Here is an 18,230-nt window from a genome sequence, read left to right on the forward strand (position 1 = left end):
AACCTTTCGCCGGTTTTGGATTCGTCTCAGCCTTCAACGGCGGGTAAGGGGGGGGGGGGTGGAAAGGGCTGCGGAAGGAAGCGCTTTCTCCTAAAGTCCTGCTACCCGTTCTGCTGAAGAGTGGGCTTCCTAGCTACTCCGATGAGAACCTGGAACCCGAGGGTGGAGGGAGTGATGGAGGGCCCAGGAACTGAGTTTCCAGTTGATGGGATTTATTGGGATCTGGATGGGTAGCGTTGCCTATTCAAGTCTTTCTTATAAGACCGTTGGTGTGTGGATTTGTGAACTCTTGCTCTGCGCTCTTTAACGGCCGAGCTACAGCAGGACAAGGCGAAAAAGAGTTTAGCCACGGCCCTTCTAGGACACTTCCTTTAAAAAAAAATATGCATCAGTTTGAGGAGGACTGGGTCGGGGATTATTTTAATCAGCGCCTTGGGAAATAAGATAAACACATCTTCGAAGCTCACTGTGTGCTTTTTTTTCCTATTTCCCTAAGCTCATATATATCTCTGCATGAAACTGACCTGTGTAACCAATGAACGTTTGGGTACTCCCACCTCTTCTCTCCAAAATGCTAATAATGTCTGGAGGTAACTTGGGATTTTCTTCTGAGTGAACTCCTACGGGGAGTAAATTTACTCCCGATAAATCCCAGCGGTGGGAACCTTTAGATCGCAATCACCGATTTACCTGGCAGCAGTAAAAGACCTGTTGAATGTAACTCATGATTCTTGACAAATGTATCTTTTCTTTTATGTACACTGAGAGCATATGCACCAAAGACAAATTCTTTGTGTGTCCAATCACACTTGGCCAATAAAGAATTCTATTGATCTGTTGATAGCTTTTAGTTTTGACTGGGCATATGTCCATCTGGATCCCACTTTGGGATATCACTCAGTTAAATGAGCTGGCGCATCATCACCCAACAGAACAAGTCTGGTTTATATATATATATTTTAAAAAACAAAAACAACAAAATCTCCACTCCCTTCTGTCAATTCACAATCCCATTGCCAGACTACACCGGTGCTAAAAGTTCCAACTATTAAAGCCAATTGAGGCAGACGGAGCTTTGAGTACATGCTCTCACAGCCTCAAGATGGCAGCCTGAGATGTTTCTGACATCTGGCTCTGATGACAGCTCTTAAAGGATGAAATTTAGTGCAATAAACTTGCTGGTGTATGTTACAGAAGAGGAAGCAAAACGTTGCAAATCACTCTTCTAATGTCACTTGGAATTTTTCAGCAAGTATTAAAGAGCCTAGTTAACGCAGGGCTCCCAAGAGAGCTTGGGGGGGGGGGAGAGAAGGTTACTTGGTACATGAAAAGGGCATCTAAAATTTCAGCCTGAGAATTTCTTTGATAGCACAATGCAGAATATCAAAGATATGGACACTTACGTTTCCTTTTTTAAAAGAGTAAATGAGACCTCTTTGGTTGATGCAAAGTGGTAAATTCATTTCCAATCTCAGCAATATTGAAAAATAAAACAAAGTAGCCAGTGGAATCCATGTCATTCAGATAAATTAAGTAAGCAATTATTAATAATGCAAAATAGTTTTTTTTTAAAAACACACAAAAACCCATTTTGCTCTTTTTAAGATGCGCTTTGGAGATACAGTACAGTATTCTTTCCTCCCGGTGGTTACTTTGATTTCGAAAGGAATTGATACATTTCAGTAGATCCATTGAAACCAACGATAGTGAATGTTCCTGTTGCCAATTCTATAGGTAAATCAAATAGTAACAACAATAAATGCATAGCCTGGTTCTGACTCCATAAAAACTGTCTGGGTGATTTGGAAATACCTAACAAGAGACATCTAATTTCTGACAGTTTTTTAATTATTATTTTTGAGCAGGCTTTGTTTCAGACATTTTATTGAGATAAGGGGCGAGTACAAGTGCACTAGAGTGCCTTCCGTCCCCTGTCCTATTGCTCGCCTATATCTCCTATACCTTTCCTCTATTCCTATATCTCTTCTTCTATTCTTTCATTGATATATTCTATTCCTATATCTTGTTTTCTATTATTTCTTAGATATATTTTACTATGAGTATCTCCTCTATAACCATCATTATGTATTTTACTATGTGTATATTGATATATACCCACTAAAACCCTCATTGTGTATTAGACAATATAAATAAATAAATAAAATAAATAAATAGATCAGAACAATCAAATAACACGAGCAAAGCAGCTTATTTTTCACTCGTGGTTAAAATCTTTTATCTATTCAGATAATGTATTGGGGTTTTGTTTTTGTTTTTTAAAGTGTCGATCCTGTCACTCCTCAATGGTTCTGCCTCTAAAATATTTTCTCCACAAGCAAAAAATAAAAATAAAAAAGGCAAAAAACCTCTCCAACCCAGGGATCTCCAACTTTGGCAACTTTACGACTGGTGGACTTCAACTCCCAGAATTCCACAGCTGGCTAAAGATCCCTGTTTTAAAGGATCGGGTTGATTCTGGCAACCCATTTACATTTTAGAGAGGCGAGCAATTTACTTTGGTAAGGCGTTCCAGCTGACAGGGGTATCCCCAAAAACACTGCGGCGCTTTTGGAGAAGCAAAAAGATTCATAACCTCCACTATTTTCCCCCCATGAAGAAAAATATCCCAACGCTCTGTCACTTAGCGGTAGTTTATTTCAGGGCTGGTATTAGGAAAGCATTCTTCATCCTCCGTGTGAAATGTAAGCTGCTAGCACTGTTGCCCCATCTGAAGATGGCCTGCATTGACAACCCGTCCCCCCCCCCCCTTATTAGTTGTTTCTCTCTGCCTAGTAACAACTGTCTTGTGTTCGGAGAACACATTTTTGTGGGTTTCGCGACTTTTAAGTTTCCACTTCCGAAGGTATTTCAAAAGTTTTCGTCTCTGTTCGATGGCCGTCTTCACAAGTCCTATGCTAGATCTTTTGCAAAGGTTAGGATTCCTCCCGTTGCAGTTGATCAACTCAACCCATTTTCAAGATTACCTGTTCCTCAAATTCACCCAGGATCGTAAGAAGGTTTAGCTGTGGCTGTGGCTGTTGTTGCTTTGAACCCCATGTTAGCGCCCCCCACCCCTTATAAACGGGGCTACTGTTTATCATTTTAGAAAACGGCAGTTTTCTTTTTCTATTTTCCCCCAAAAGGAAATAATTCTTTTCCTCGACCCTAAAGAAGGAGCAGGATACAAAAACGACCAAGTACCCAGCACCTTAGCCGCTTCTGTCACTCAGAGCTCAGCGGAAGGAAAGAGTTGGGATGACTTGTAAGGGGGGGGGGTCACGTCTAACGGAGCACTCCCCCTCGGGAATGTGACAATACGACTCCGATTCTACTCCTCCCCCCCCTCCAAAATGATCACTGGTTGGGTTAGCGAAGAAGTCAGAGGTGCTCAGGAGCCTCTGAACGGAAAAGAAGAACCCAGAAACAAGGGAGTACGTTCAAATCCCAACAGCAACAGCAGTTCTAGCGATTGACACCTTCAATTATCTCCCACAGTTAGAACAATTAATCCGTGCAACAGGTTGCCTCGAGAAGTTGTGAATTGTTGTTGTTGTTGTTGTTGTTGTTGTTGTTATTATTATTATTATTATTATTATTATTATTATTATTATTATTATTATTATTATTTAGATTTGTATGCTCCAACACTGGAAGTTTTTAAGAAGATGTTGGATAGCCAGTTGTCTGAAATAGTTTCCTGCCTAAGCAGGGGGTTGGACTAGAAGACCTCCAAGGTCCTTTCCAACTCTGTTATTCTGTTCTATTCTGTTCAATTTTCATGCCTACAGCATGAGGAGGAGGGGAGGGCGGGAGAGAGAGAGAGAAAAAGATCTTTTCAGGTCCTTTATTCCTCACTGCTGAATCTCTGAAAGAAGTGGGAGATCTATCTTGCCTCCTCTCGCTGCCTTCAAGAGTTTGGTTATTTGAAGTGCCAGCACCAGGAGAAACAAAGCTGCGAACCAGCCCCAAGCAGGAGCTGAACCAAAGGACATCAATCACCGGCAGCCGACCTTCTCCCCTCCCCCCACCCCCCCCCCCTTCCCGTCCCGCTTCCCAGGCGCGAACTGTCATCCAGCGAGTTTGGAGAGAGGGAGAAAGAGAGAGAGCTACATGAGAGCTCCCAAAGAGCCGACCTGGGCGACGGCAGGAGTAACGGGTGCGGTGATTGGTGGGCGGGGTGACGGTTGGGGGAAGGGGGTAGAAACTTCCGGGAGAGAACGGTCAGACTGGTCACTAGGCCAAGCTAACCCAATTTATTGCCTCTCTCTTTCTCTCACCCCCTCCCCCAATCCGTTTTCCCAGCACTGCTTTGATCTGAAAAGCAGCGTTTAGGAGCTGGGGCTTTTCCAGAGAAGGGGGAGGAGAAGGGAGGAGGGAGGGAGAGAGAGAGAGAGAGAGGAAGAGAGAAGGAGGGAGAGGGAAGAGGGGAGAGAGATAGGAAGAGAGGGAGAGGGAGGGAGAGAGAGGGAGAGGGGGAAGAGGGGAGAGAGAGAGGAAGAGAGGGAGAGGAAAGGAGGGAGGGAGGGAGGGAGAGGGGGAAGAGGGGAGAGAAAGAGGAAAAGAGGGAGAGGGAGAGAGGGGGAGAGAGAGGGAGGGAGAGAGAGCAACAGAGGGAGAGAGGGGGGAGGGAGAGAGAGGGGAGGGAGGGAGAAAGAGAGAGGGAGAGAGAGACTAAGTTTTCCCAGCACTGCCTTGCCCTGAAAAGCAAGCTCGGACTTTTCCAGAAAGCAGAAGGAGAAGAGGGGAGGAGGAGGGAGGGAGGGAGAGAGAGAGAGAGAGGAAGAGAGAGACAAAGAGAGGAAGAGATAGAGAGAGACAGAGAGAGGAAGAGAGGGAGAGAGGGGGAGGGAGGGGAGAGGGAGGGAGGGAGGAAGAGGGGGGAGAGAGAAGGAGGGAGGGAGAGACTCTTCCCTAACGACATGGCTTTATTCAGGGGTCCTCGAACTTGGCAAACTTTAAGACTTGTGGACTTCAATTCCCAGAATTCTCCAGCAAGCTATGCTGGGAATTGAAGTCCACAAGTCTTAAAGTTGTCAAGTTTGAAGACCTCTGCCATCTTTGCCATCCGATTCTCCCCAAGCCTTACCAAATAAATAAATAATCGCAGGTGGGTAGACCTAGCAGTCACACAGATCTCTTCATTAAGCAGAATCACAGTGAACCACAATCCGGTGGCAGGTACCAATAGCCCCTTGACTTTTTTTAACATTTATTTAATTATTTATTTATTTATTTATTTATTTATTCATTCATTCATTCATTCATTCATTCATCTTCTATGCTGCCCAATTCCAAAGGATTCAGAGCGGCTTAAAATAATATTTAAAAGTACAGTTAACAATAAAAAGAAGTCAAGTACAATTTAAAACAATAACCCCAGTTAAAATCTACATTTCAGAAATCCAATCAAAACATACATAGTCAAGTACGTATTGGTAGTACAGTATACAAAAATATAACAATGTTTATACATATGATACTAGTAAGAGAGAAACTTTAGGACAGGGGACAGTAGGCACACTGGTGCACTTATGCACTCCTTACAATATACAATAGATAGATAGATAGATAGATAGATAGATAGATAGATAGATAGATAGATAGATAGATAGATAGATAGATAGATAGATAGATAGATAGAAAGATAGATGATAGATAGATAGATAGAAAGAAAGAAAGAAAGAAAGAAAGAAAGAAACAAACAAACAAACAAACATAGGAGACTGATGGCAGAAAAAGACCTCATGGTCCATCTAGTCTGCCCTTATACTATTTCCTGTATTTTATTTTGGGATGGATATGTTTATCCCAAGCATGTTTAAATTCAGTTACTGTGGGCTTACCAACTTCTGCTGGAAGTTTGTTCCAAGGCTTTTAATTATGTTTTATAGTTTTGATTTATATTTGACTTTTTATTATTATTTGATAATTTATAATTTGGTAATTTATTATAAGCCACCCTGAGTGATGGATGGATGGATGGATGAATGAATGAATGAATGAATAAATAAATAAATAAAATAATTGTTTGCCCCTTACCTTCCTCAGAAATACCTACAATGAATAGAAATATAGTATACAGAACTAAAGAAAATAAACACACAATTCCACATACCAGACATGAATACCTAATATCAGGTTGCTCGATAGAGATAGCCAACAATATGGTTGACAAACTATGTCTTTATTATTGAAACTAAACATTTTATATGCTCTAAGCTGATTTTTGTCTATTTTTCCTCATTTCTTTCTTTTTTTTCTTTGTATGTTTTGTTTGTTTTGACTGTTTTTATATGTAGAAATGTAATAAAGATTATTTTTTTTAGAGTCTTCGGAGAGGGGCGGCATACAAATCTAAGTAATAAATAAATAAATTAAATAAATAATTGTTTGCCCCATTGTCCCTGTCTCAATGAATTTCAAGGCGCCTCTTCTTCTACTTGTTGTGAGCCGCCCCGAGTCCGTGGAGAGGGGCGGCATACAAATCTAAATAATAAATAAATAAATAATAAATAAATAAATACTTCGCTCTCCCCAAGCGCAACAAGCGCCATTTTTTGAGGGTGCTTTGTTGGGAAGCAATTCTTCAACAACACCACCAGGGCGAACGCAAACATCCAAACCACCCACTGAAGCACCTCGCCGAGTCTACTACTGAAGGAATATTGCCAGGAGCGCGATGCACGGTGCCCCCTCTAAACATAACCCTTGCAGCCCGCGCGATCCTCCAAGGCAGAAGAGGGTGAAAAACGTCCCTCCAGGGCAGTGATGGGCCACCAAATTTTTTTCCTACCACTCCGTGGGCATGGCTTATGCATTTTGTTTCAACATCTTTCAATGCAAATTGGGTGCTCTGGGGTGGAGCTCCAAATTTTGCTACCGGAACTGCTTCCTTGACCATTCCCGTAGGAGCCCATCATGACTCCAGGAGTGAGTTTGTCAAAGGCAGGAAACCTCCGCGTAAAAGGAATGTTTGATAAATTTGAAATCACCACTCGGGCTGATCTGTGTATGTTATTGGGAGATCAAAAGGAAGGCACTGGAAGGGAGAGGGATTCCCTCTGCCCTCCAACTCCTTTATAAAACAAAACTTTTGTCATGTTGTCATCAACATCTAAGTGGAGAAGGGGAGGGGAGGGGGAAAGGGGGATGTTCTGTTAGCTCATCCTCGCCAGGGAATTCAAAGTACTTTGAGCCCGTCTCTTCCCGCTTCCTCTGTAACCTCAGCAGCAATGTACAACTGTAAAAACAGACAAGAGATGAGTTATCTGTCAAGATTCATGAACTCCTTAGTGCTGGAACTTAACAAAGTAATAAATAGCCCAAGTGACCTCCCTTCGGCCTCAACTAGAGCCCAAGTATGTAGGGTGCGATCCCAGGGCAGGAAGGCAATTGGACTGCCATACCCTGCCAATCTTTAGATGTTGACCAATTAAAAACGGGAGGGAGACGAGGGGGCCGGATTCATGCTCATCTGACTGGGAGAGTCCAGATGTGCCCAAAGACTCAGACTCTCACTTTGACCCAGAAAGACAACAATCCAACCATGCAATCTCCTTCTCCCATCATTCACAGCCAAGAATTAAACCATTAACTATAAGATTAATGAATCTGATAGTTAATGGGTCTCCTACTAAACCATCCCTAGAACACTGATGGCGAACCTTTTTTCTCTTGGGTACCAAAAGAGTTTACGAGAATACTCTAATACATGCACAAGTGCCCACACCCATAATTCAATGCCTGTGGTGGGCAAAAATTGCTTTTCCCACCACTGGAGGCCCTCTGGAGGCTGTTTCCCAACTTCTGGTAGGCCCAGTAGGCTCATGTTTTGCCCTCCCCAGTCTCTGAAGGCTCTCTGGAGCTGAGGAAAGGTAGAAACACCCTCCCCATCCCTCCAGAGGTTCTCTGGAAGCCAAAAACACTCTCCCAGAGACTCTATGCAAGCCAAAAATCAGCTGACCGATACACACATGCACGTTGAAGCTGAGCTAGGGCAACGGCTCATGTGCCAGCAGATATAGCTCTATGTGCCACCTGTGGAACCCATGCCATAGGTTTGCCATCACTCATCTAGAAAGTGCCAGAATGAAAGAGAAATGATGTGTATATAGCTGTAAGCCATGTCACCTCATGCGCTTAACCAGAGTGCCACCATGCACTTATGGCAGAAATATCCTCTCCTGGTCCCATAGAAGTCAGTTGAGCTCAGGTGCAATAGCATTTAGACTTATTTACCACTTCATAGTGCTTTTACAGCCCACTCTAAGCAGTTTACAGAATCAGCATATTGCCCCGAACAATCTGGGTCCTCATTTTACCCACCTCGGAAGGATGGAAGGCTAGTCAACCTTGAGACAGTGGTGAGATTTGGACCTCTGAACTACAGCTTGCAGTTAGCTGAAGTAGCCTGCAGTGCTGCACTCTAACCACTGCGCCACCCTGGCTATTAGGTTGCCATTAGTGGCCCCATTTTAAAAATGGTATGTTCCGTGTTATTCTATCTTATTCCACTTTTAAAATAGTATGTTTCCCCTGAGCTCAAATGCTTTCCACCCAATCTTGAATCAGCAAAAAAAAAAGGGGGGAGTAGTGTTAAATTCTATCCTGCCTCATTGCATATCATTGCCATTCAGGGGTGCCTATTGGGACGTGTATGTCTCAAAACTCAACACTATGGCAGGAGACCTTTACCCATGCACATATGTTGGGACTCTGGTAACATTGTTGTGGCTATCATTCTTACTTTTTTTTTTAGCCTCCTTCTAGAAACATCTAACCTCCATCAAAGTAAACATCTAATCACAGTGGCACAGTGGTAAGAGTGCATTACTGCAGGCTACTTCTGCTGATCACCAGCTTCCAGCAATTTGGCAGATCAAATCTCACCAGGTTCTAAGTTGACTCAGCCTTCCATCCTTCCGAAGTGGGTAAAATGAGGACCCAGATTGTTGGGGGCAATATGCTTACTCCCTGTAAACCACTTAGAGAAGGCTGTAAACAGTAAAACAGTATATAAGTCTAAATGTTATTGCTATTGCTAATCGGTGTTTTCAGATTGTGTCAGAACAAGGGAAAATATTTGTTGAATGCTGTTATGGCTGAGAATGAGTCCAATACACTTGACACATTAGACTGGGGATAAGTAGACAAGAACCAGTTTGGTCTAGCAATTAAGACACTAGGTTAGAAAGTGAGGGGATGAGAGTTGAAGTCCAGCCTTTGCCACAAAAGCCAACTCGGTGACTTGGGTCCAATCACTCTCTCTCTCAGCCCAGCCCAGTCCACTATTTTGTGGGGGAGATAGTTATTTGAGTTAACTATTGAGCTATTTGTAAAAAAAATAATAAAGGTGGGATGTAGATCAATAAATAGAAATACAGTGCTACCTCATCTTACGAACGCCTCTTCTAACGAACTTTTCAAGATACGAACCTGGTGTTTAAGATTTTTTTGCCTCTTCTTCTGAACTATTTTCACCTTACGAACCCAAGCAGCTGCTGCTGGGATGAAGGGGTTTCTTTTTTCCCCCTTTTTTGAAGAAAGAAAAGGGAGGGGCAGCTTGGAGGAGTAAAGATTTTGCATGCTTGCAAAGGCACTGAAACGGTGTCTTTTTAACAAAGAAAAGGGAGGGGCAGCTTGGAGGAGTAAAGATTTTGCATGCTTGCAAAGGCACTGAAACGGTGTCTTTTTAACAAAGAAAAGGGAGGGGCAGCTTGGAGGAGTAAAGATTTTGCATGCTTGCAAAGGCACTGAAACGGTGTCTTTTTAACAAAGAAAAGGGAGGGGCAGCTTGGAGGAGTAAAGATTTTGCATGCTTGCAAAGGCACTGAAACGGTGTCTTTTTTAAGAAAGAAAAGGGAGGGGCGCCCCCCTTGCCTTTCTTCCTTCCCACTCACCCTTTAGCCTAGCCTTGCTTCTTCCACCCGCCCCCTTTAGCTGCTCCTCCCTGCCCTCTGTTCACCTCCCTTCTAAAGTTTGGGATTTTCCTGAAGGATTTGCACGCATTATTTGCTTTTACATTGATTCCTATGGGAAACATTGTTTCATCTTACGAACTTTTCACCTTACGAACCTCCTCCTGGAACCAATTAAGTTCGTATGATGAGGTACCACTATACATAAGATGAGGACAATGGGACAGGGCATATGTTGTGGGAGGGGGGAATGTTTGGGGTTTGATAAGCTGGTGGTAGAGAAAGCCTTCTAAAACCAACCTGGACAGCCTGCCTAAGAGCTTGGAGGTGATTCCTAGTGAGTGTAAGCAGAGATCTATGGGGAATGTTAGGAGGCACAGATGATCTGTCCTCCCCCACCACCCATCACTAGCCATCCTCCACTAGATTTTTTTTTCTGCACCAATTTGTCCTTTCTATTAGCACTTCGTCTCCAATGCAATTTTTCCCCTCTCAATTTCAAAGTAAGTAGAGAAACCAAACTCTGTTATTTTGTTTGGAGAAGGATATGTGCATGTTGTTCGGCCTATATGTTAATTATGTTTCACCTTGACCCCTATATTTTCTACCTACCGGTAATTGTTTTTCTTGGATGTTTTCATCTTGTTTTTATTTTCTGCTACCTGTCCAGAGATGGATGGTCATGTAAATTGTGTTAATACAGAAATAAATTGAGCAGGTTATTGAACTAATCTATCATTTGGGCTGGCACACTACATTTAACCACAAAATAAAGAGACTGGCTTTGTGCAATGTATCCACTCATTAGAAAGGCATATTCAAGAGTAAAGTTAGTCAAATTTAATGGGTTATACATAGGCTGCCATTAGGCATTTATCTGACCTGGTTAACTATGTTAAGTGAAAGCGTTCACTTTATCAGACTTATGTTAGTCATTTCTAAAGCAACTCTGTTTTCCCCCCTCTTATTTCCATTCACCTCTCCCTACTCTTCCTTCTCCTCTCAACATCTCTGGATCACTGTGCTATGAACTTGATTCAGTGAAGTGTGATATGTATAATAAGTAAGCCTTTTTTCAAGGTTCTTTGTTTGCTGCTTTCCTTGCAAAAAACCAAAACAAAACAATAATGTTTACCATCCCGAAAATGAAATTTCAATGTCTCCGTGTCAGCTGTGGTGTCCTGCTACAGTTTGATCAGATGGGGAATGTTGGATGTTTGGGAGATGTTTAGCTATCTTGTTAGGAGACAAAGCTCCTACCATTAAAAGAAAATGACGGGAATTATGATTTAACACTATTCAAAATGTTATTCCATTCCTATAATATCAGAGGGACTCGATTCTGCAGAAAAAACAAGTGCTGCCAACCTGCCTTCCATTGAGGACGTGTATACTGCATGAGTCAAAAAGAGGGTGGTGAAAATATTTACTGACCCCTCGCATCCTGGACATAAACTGTTTCAACACCTACCCTCAAAACGTCGCTACAGAGCACTGCACACCAAGACACAAGAATAGTTTTTCCTGAACACCATCACTCTACTAAACAAATAATTCCCTAAACACTGTCAAACGTTTTACTAAGTCTGCACTTCTATTTCTACTAGTTTTTTCTCATCATTCCTATCATCCTTTTCCTCCCACTTAGGACTGTATGACTGTAACTTGTTGCATGTGTCCTAAGATTTTTATTAATATTGATTGTTTCTTCATTGCTTATTTGACCCCTCTGACAATCATTAAGTGTTGTACCACATGATTCTTGACAAATGTATCTTTTTCTTTTATGTACACTGAGAGCATATGCACCAAAACAAATTCCTTGTGTGTCCAATCACACTTGGCCAATAAAGAATTCTATTCTACATTCTATTCCAAGTCCAACAGTCCTGAATATTTATTTCTCTTCCACTGCACGTGTCCAAATTTTATGATGCTCCTACATTGGTCCTTTTCAGAGTGCTTTGCTACCATCCCAAGGCATAGTCAAAAATTACTGGACGAACATTATGTTTTGGTGATGGTCTTCTATCTCGGACTACCCTCAGCAGTACTTGAGACTCTGTTTCCCAAACAGTAAGGTGTAGGTAGAAAACTGAAGAACCTTTTACTCAGAATAACAGAATTGAAAGGGATCTTGGAGGTCTTCTAGTCCAACTCCCTGTTCAAGCAGGAGACCCTTCCTGACTGGTGAGTCTCTTCTTAAAAGCCTCCAGTAATAGACCCACAACCTCTGAATGCAGGTGGTTCCGCTGGTAAATTGTTCTCACTGTTAAGAAATTTCTCCTTACTTCCTTTGCTTTTCTCCTTGATTAGTTTCCAGCTTTTTTGGGCAGGGGAGGGGGGTGTATTGCCTTCTGGTGCTTTGGAAATTAAGTTGATCTTCTCTTCTTTGTGGCTGAGATATTGGAACACTGCTATCATGTCTCCCATAGTCCTTCTTTTCACTAGACTAGACATTCCCTATTCCTACAACTGTTCTTCATATGTTTTAGCCTCCAGTCCCCTAATCATCTTTGTCGCTCTTTTCCGTACTCTTTCCAGAATCCGTACTTCTTTTCTATTATACTAAATGCAGTACTCTAAGTGTGGGCTTACTAAGGCTTTATCAAAGGGTAGTAATACTTCACCTGACCTTGATTCTATCCCTCTGTTACCACATCATTACACCCCTCTATTATAATAATCACATTATTCTAATACATCCGCCTTAACCTACGTTTCGCTGTATTATTTCATTGTTTATTTGGATGTTTAGATTTTAGAGGAAGTGTGTATTTTAAGATTACACCACCACAACGGGAGACAAAATGTTTAAGAACCCTTTCTCCATTTCCTAAGCTACTCGGGGGGGGGGGGTTGCATTAATACTAGCCATTTAAATAAAATAGCGACCTTTGTTATATGATTTACTCACAGGCTTGCTGCCCTGGCATTTAATGGATTCAGATCTCTTTCATGACCCCCTCTGCCCCAAAGAGGGCTTTCTCATTCTCCCCCTACAAATGTTTACCTCCCCTTTCCATGGGCTACTGAACCCAAGCACCCCCTCCATCCCTCCCTCTTTCTGCTTCTGTGTCCTCACTGCAGAGCATCCTTCTAGCCCTCTGGTTTACCGTTGATTCTCCTCCTCCTCCTCCCCCCCCTCCTCGGTTGGGCGGAAGGAGGCCAACGGGGAAACCCACTTTGTGGAACTTGCTGCTCTATTATGTTACCGTAAATCTTGGGCAATCCTGGAACTAATTATCGAGAGGATATGTCTCAATTTGTTCTGCATTAATGCCACGTTGGGAATGGAGTCGGGGCCACAGCCAGAGCAGACACTTGAGCCCATGAAATTGATGAACTGAGACTTGCTCCGAGTCCTCAGCACACCATCTGGAATTCCAGTCTGGGGTTACGATGAGAATTTCTGACCCCAGATTCAACTTTGGGGAAGAATGAGGAAGAGGAAAGAAAAGAGAAGGGAAAAGAAGAAAAGAGAAGGGGAAAGAAGGAAAGAAGAGGGGAAGGGAAGGGAAGGGAAGGGAAGGGGAAGGGAAGGAAAGGAAAGGAAAGGTTTGGGAAGGTGAAGCAGAATAGAAAAAAATGATTTACAACAACATTGCACTTGTCAAAAATAAATGTTTTCTAATGTCTCTTTGTCCATAACTTTATTCACCTTGGGAATTAATCGACCTGTGCTTATCTCCATGTTATCCATACATATTGAAAGAAAATAATTTTAAGTAAATGATTTCTGAGGCTCTCCCTTAAATTCAATCCTGTTTTTCAGAGTTCAGGTGTTCTTAATTATGATATATCCTCCCCTCCCCCCAATCTCTGTTAATTGCTGTGTGGGGAGATAGTGTTAGACACACCTTTGTTTGTTTGTTAGTTTGTTAGTTTGTTAGTTTGTTAGTTTGTTAGTTTGTTAGTTTGTTAGTTTGTTAGTTTGTTAGTTTGTTAGTTTGTTAGTTTGTTAGTTTGTTAGTTTGTTAGTTTGTTAGTTTGTTAGTTTGTTAGTTTGTTAGTTTGTTAGTTTGTTAGTTTGTTAGTTTGTTAGTTTGTTAGTTTGTTAGTTTGTTAGTTTGTTAGTTTGTTTGTTGATTGATTGATTTGATTTGATTTGTATGCCGCCCCTCTCCAAAGACTCGGAGTGGCTCACAACAGGAACCCAAAATACAAATCCAATGATTAAAAAAGCAGAATAGTTTAAAAAGATGGAACAGGCAACTAGGTATCTCAGAGTGTTCATTCGGGCTTGATGGCTAAACTATCCAAATTTGAACTGACCTTTGTGTTATTTCTGTCCCTGGAGGTAAGTTTCAGGCCCACTTGCTGGAATGGGAGTCTTGCTGGATTTTGCCTTGGCTCAATAGGGATTCAACTTCTATGCAAATTGGTATGGGAACGGGACTCATGGATCTCAGCCTAGTTTATCTCTGAGTCTATGTGTTTAGACCTGTAGTCCAGGTTAATGCCAATAAACAGATTTGTTTATTTGCTTGTTTGTTTGTTTGTTTGTTTGTTTGTTTGTTGGATTTATATGCCGCCCTTCTCCGTGGACTCAGGGCGGCTTACAACATTTCAATAAAAATACAATATATAAAACACTTCTAAATCCAGTTAACAGAAATAATTAATTTAAAATATTTTAAAAAGCTAAACATTTAAAAATCAAACATTCAGAAACATACAACAGCATCCTATACATTCACTGTCCAGAGGCTGGGGTCTAGTGACCCCAAGACTGACGGCATAAATACATTTTCAAATTCTTACAAAAGGCAAGGAGGGTGGGGGCAGTGCGAATCTCTGGGGGGAGTTGATTCCAGAGGGTCGGGGCCCCCACAGAAAAGGCTCTTCCCCTAGGCCCCGTCAAGTGACAGATGGGAGATCTATTCAAACCAATTTTAAATATCTGTCGGATATTCACTCAAACCCACTTTGCAAAGCTTGGGAAGTAAATCTGGGCAGTTTATTAGAGATGCATCTTGATTTCAGCAGAAGTCGTATCTAGAAGGTGTTGGAACATGAGGCCATACAGCAATAAATGAATTGCTTTCTTAATTTCAGTTATTGCTTTCTCAACCATGAACTGGTGCATTGCAGTTTAGTGGATTGTGATTTTCCATGGGGGGGGGGCAAATTTCCCCTCTCCCCATCCCAGCGACGTCTCACCTTGCACCGAGCTTCATTTTACATGAAGGCTGAGGGTCTTCGAGAGGTCTTGTTAAATTTATTAGCATATTGCTAGGGCAAAGCTGAACATAAATCACCAGGATGTGTAAAGCTATAAAATATCCCTCCGCAGACTCTGGTGAACAAGAGTTCATACACCAGTAAGCACTGGATCATTGTTCAGATCTCGCTGTGACATTTTAAAAGTCTCGGCTGCATAACTGGAGCTGTGCAAAGATTAGCTGAGGGTGCTCAGAGAAAGGCATTCATGATTAAGAGCTCTCAAATAGGTAAGAAAGAAAAAGTGGCTTCCTGTTTAATTTCAGCATTACACCAACCAGTTGTAAATTAATAGTAAAGGTCTTATCTTCAGTTGTAAGTGTCTTCATGAAATCATTGTCTTCAATAGGACTGATTTCCAGGTTGGAAGAATAAGGGCATCCCCACTGTTATTATACCTTTCTCCCCATTGTACGTGGGCTCATCTTTATGTGGCTCTAATTGTAAAATGAGGATACCTGGTTGCTAATCATTCTTAGCATGTTCTCACGATGCCACCTTCCTCCCCTCCCCACTCGGTAGCCTCTTTAGCAGTTCCAGTTTAAATGTAACATTTTTATTCCTCCTCTTCTAATGGAAGGCTTATCGTGAACATGATACACAACATTACATCAATCATGCTGCTGCTGCTGACACTTGGCCACATTAGACAGACCTGAGGATGCCTTTCTAAATCAGTTGCTGCTGAGAACTGCCCTCCATTGCCCTTTGGGCTGGAACTGCAAAGAGTGGTTTTTGCAGAGCATTTGCTGGTCTGATTTCCAACTGGCAATTTCTGAATTCATCGTTGTCTGATGTCTGTCTGTCAGTCAGTCACTCAGTCTGTCTGTCTGTCTGTCTATCCATCCCTCCATCCCTCCATCCCTCCATCCCTCCATCCCTCCATCCCTCCATCCCTCCATCCCTCCATCCCTCCATCCCTCCATCCCTCCATCCCTCCATCCCTCCATCCCTCCCTCCATCCATCCATCCATCCATCCATTCATCCACCTACCTACCTACCTACCTACCTACCTACGTACTTACTTACCTACTTACTTACCTACCTACTTACTTATCTACCTACCATCTATCTGAAGCATTGGGCAGTAGTTAGACTACAATATTGCAGGCAAACAGTCTGGCCACAGTCTGGATTTTGATCCTGACTGGCTCAAGGTTATGACTGACTCTCCTTTCATCCTTCCAGGGTCAGTAAAATGAAGACCCATACTGCTACAGATTGAGAGCAATATGCTGAAACTTACAGTGTGCTATAAATCACCATGGGAAGCTATATAGGCCTGCTATTGCTACTGCTTTTGCTCTTGCATCTGTCTGTATTTTTCAGAGTATAAGACAGACCTTTTTTCCCCCTAAAAGAGGCTGAAAATTTGGGTGCACCTTATACTCTGAATGTAGCTTTTTTGAAACTCTTTTTTCAGCCCTAACAAGGCACTAATGATCTTCCTGGCTCTTACTGGCTTGCAAGCTTTTTTATTGCTAATCACTCTGAAGAATGTTTTTTCCAGCCCTAACAAGGTACTAGCAATATTCCCTGCTCTTACTGGCTTGCATTGCTATCTCTCTGAAGGTTTTCTCCAGCCATAGGTCTTTTCAGGCTTTTTTCCATTGCTGTTCGCTTCAAATAAGGTTTCTTAAAACCCTAACCAGGGGATAAAATAAAGTGCTGAAGCTAACCAGACTCAGCCAGATCAATACCTGGTAGTCATAGATTTTTTCCCCTATTTTCCTCCCCCAAAATTAAGGTGCACCCTATACTTTGAAAAATATAGTATCAATCTATCATCTATCTATCTATCTATCTATCTATCTATCTATCTATCTATCTATCTCTATCATCATCTATTTATTTATTAAATAATGCCTTTATTATTTTTATAAATAACTTGAGATGTGGAACTGAGGGAACTGGGCATGGATAGCCTAGAGAAAAGGAGGGCCAGAGCAGACATGATAGCAGTCTACAAGTATACGAGGGGATGTCACAGAGAGGAGGGGATCACTTTATTCTTCAGGGCACCAGAGGACCTGACAAGGAACAACGGCTGGAAGCTGACCAAGGAGAGATTCAACATGGAGATAAGGAGGAACTTCCTGACGGTCAGAGCGATCAACCAATGGAACAACCTACCAGGGGACATTGTGAACTCCAAAACTCTGGACATTTTTAAGAGAAGATTGAACTGCCACTTGACTGGTGTACTATAGAGTTCCTGCTTGGGCAGGGGGTTGAACTCGATGGCCTTCATGGTCCCTTTCAACTCTAACAATAAATAGATAGATAGATAGATAGATAGATAGATAGATAGATAGATAAATAAACAAACAAACAAACAAATAAATAAATAAACAAACAAACAAATAAATAAATAAACAAACAAACAAACAAACAAAACTAATACTCCTCCCTCCTCCTCTTTTCCACTACCACAACAATCCTGTGAGGTGGGTAGGTTTGAGAGAAAGTATTTGGTTCAAAATCAAGGTCAGTTATTCCCAGACAGTTAGAACAATTGATCTGTGGAACAATTTGCCTCCAGAAGTTGTGAATGTTCCAATACTGGAAGTTTTTAAGAAGAGATTAGATAGCCACTTACCTGAAATGATACAGGGTTTCCTGCCTAAGCAAGGAGTTGGATTAGAAGGTCTTTTTCAACTCTGTTATTCTGTTCTATTCTGTTCAATTTTCATGGCTACAGCAGGACCAGAATTCATCTCTCCCAGTTTCTAGCCAAGTGCCTTAAACTATTAGGCCAGGCTTTTTTTATAACTAACATAGGCTCACTAATCTTTGGCGAGAAAGCTTGACCTATTTAAAACAAAAACAAAAACAGAAGAAGCATTCTCTCAGATGTATGGCAAGAACTGCAGAGTCTGGGATAATGGAGGGAAAAATGCTGTTCCCAGCCAGCATAGCATTCTGTCACATAGTAATAAATTAAATAAAAGTTATTTACAGGTCTTCCCGCTCTCCAGTTTAAACCCATTACTGAACTTTCTTATTTCCTTCCAAACTCTTTGGCTCCAGAGAGAAAGGAGGAGCTAGTATATTTAAAGGCAGAAGAAAGAATGAGGTATACCTTGCCT

Source organism: Erythrolamprus reginae, chromosome 1 (genome assembly GCF_031021105.1).
Source record: "Erythrolamprus reginae isolate rEryReg1 chromosome 1, rEryReg1.hap1, whole genome shotgun sequence".
NCBI lineage: Eukaryota > Metazoa > Chordata > Lepidosauria > Squamata > Dipsadidae > Erythrolamprus > Erythrolamprus reginae.